Raw genomic sequence first — 2181 nt, forward strand, 5'->3', positions numbered from 1 at the left:
TGTGTGTGTGTGTGTGTGTGTGTGTGTGTGTGCGTGTGACATTGCCATACAATTTATTTATTATAAAATATTGACATTGCGGTTCAATTTTGTGAATGAAAATTAATTTATAAACATTTGGAATAGTCGGTAAGAATAATAATAAAATGTTAGCACTTATTTATGTACTGTTTAGAATATCGATAAGACCATTTTTTTGTGTCTTTGTTCAAGCAGATTCTAACAAGTCTGTGCATGCGTGCTGATAAGACCCGACCATCAGGGCCCTCCCACGATTAATCTTTATACGACTATTAATTAGTAAGGAAGTCTCTATATAATCGTGGCAGAAATTAATATTACATCATATTGTAAAAATGGCAATGCCAAGTGTGGACTCATTACTAATAGAACATGTCCAGATATTGGTAAAATCTGACGTGTCAAAAGGAGATTTAACTGATAGTGTCGCATATTTTCAAGGTATATATTTGGTATATTTTGTAACTATTATAAAACAATATAATGTGATAATGTTGGATTTTTTGTATAGACATGTTGGTCAAGTTTAATTTGATTTACGCCGATCCACCAAAAAAATTTACTCATACTGCAAAAGAAGTTGGTGGAAAATTATTTGAAACTTTTGTAAAAATGTTGGGTAATTGCGAGATTACGGAGGAAACGCCTATTTTTGCCTAACGAGGAACAATCAGATGTAAAAGACGAACAAATGGCTTCAAAATCCACAGCTCAAGATGAAGAATATGTGCCACCTACAAAAATTGTCAGTCAAGACCGAGTTCCTTTTGACATAAAATTAAAAATCGTCATGACTGCAAATGAACATTCAAAGTGGAGTTTTGCAACTTTGCAGCAGCGATTCAAACAATATTTACGACATAAAAGTGAGGTTGCACAATTTAAGAAAGAAATTTTAACAGGTGGAACATTTTTTGACAAAATGAAAATTATTAAAAAAAACGTTTACGATTGGTTTATCGAGACACGAGAATGTAAACAGCTGGTTACAAGACGACAATTACAACAGTGGGCTATGAGTGCTGCAGCCCAATTCCGAAATCCAAGCACAGAAGATGAAGATCAATGCCCTTTTCACTTTGTTGCATCTGCAAGTTGGTTAACTAATTTTTTAAAAAATTATAGAATTTTGAATCGTCGAGTAATTCAATATTTGTCCAAAAAAGAAATTAAATCACAAGAGGTTTTAGAATCTGCGGTACAATTTCAAAATTTGATACAATCCATTTTGTCCGATTATAGATCCAATTTTATTATCAATACGGATCAAACAGGTTGTGAATATCGAACAAATGTATCAAGAACATATACGCATAAAGGAGAAAAGGCAGTCAAGCTTTATATAGGCAATTTAAATAAAGTTTCACACTCTTATATTGCTCAATACTCTTTAACGAAATCTGGGAAAGTATTAAAAAAGGTATTTGTTTGTTTACAAGAACTTGGTGAAACATTCGGGATGCGCATTTAAAAAGAAGTTGACGAGCTTTTACAATTATGTAAAAATGTGGTTGTTGTCTATTCAAAGTCAGGAAAACTGACATAATCTCTGTATGAACAGTATTTAAAAACTATAGTAAAACCTTATGTGGGCAATAAGCCATTTTCATTGTTGATTCTTAGGGACAAAAATATGTACAATAAAATTTTCCGAGATGATAAAAATAAACCAATCTGTAATTTACAAATTATTCTGCCAAAATTCACTCCAATCTGTCCGCCATGCGATGTCTATTTTTATAGACAAGTAAAAATTATTATTAAACGAATTCAAAACTGCCCAGATATACTTATTAGCGAAAAAAAACCAGAATTAAATACGCGTTATGATGCTATTCGTATACAATCATTGACATACTATTTATTATGTGCTCCGCTCTTTAAAAATATGATCCAGTTTGCTTGGTACGCATCAAAGCTGGCATCCGAACGCGAAATTTTTTATAACGTAAATCAGTTATGTTTTCCTTCAAATATTCATAACATGAAATGTATTTGTAAAAATAATAATTCATTTATAAAATGTTCATGGTGTATGTCCTACTTATGTTTTAAATGTTTCTACATTGATTTTCATCCACAAAATTGTACGGCAATGTCAACATTTTATAATAAATAATTGTATGGCAATGACACACACACACACACACACACACACAC

This window comes from Wasmannia auropunctata, unplaced genomic scaffold, assembly GCF_000956235.1.
Source record: "Wasmannia auropunctata unplaced genomic scaffold, wasmannia.A_1.0 LD336116.1, whole genome shotgun sequence".
In the NCBI taxonomy this organism is placed as follows: Eukaryota; Metazoa; Arthropoda; class Insecta; order Hymenoptera; family Formicidae; genus Wasmannia; species Wasmannia auropunctata.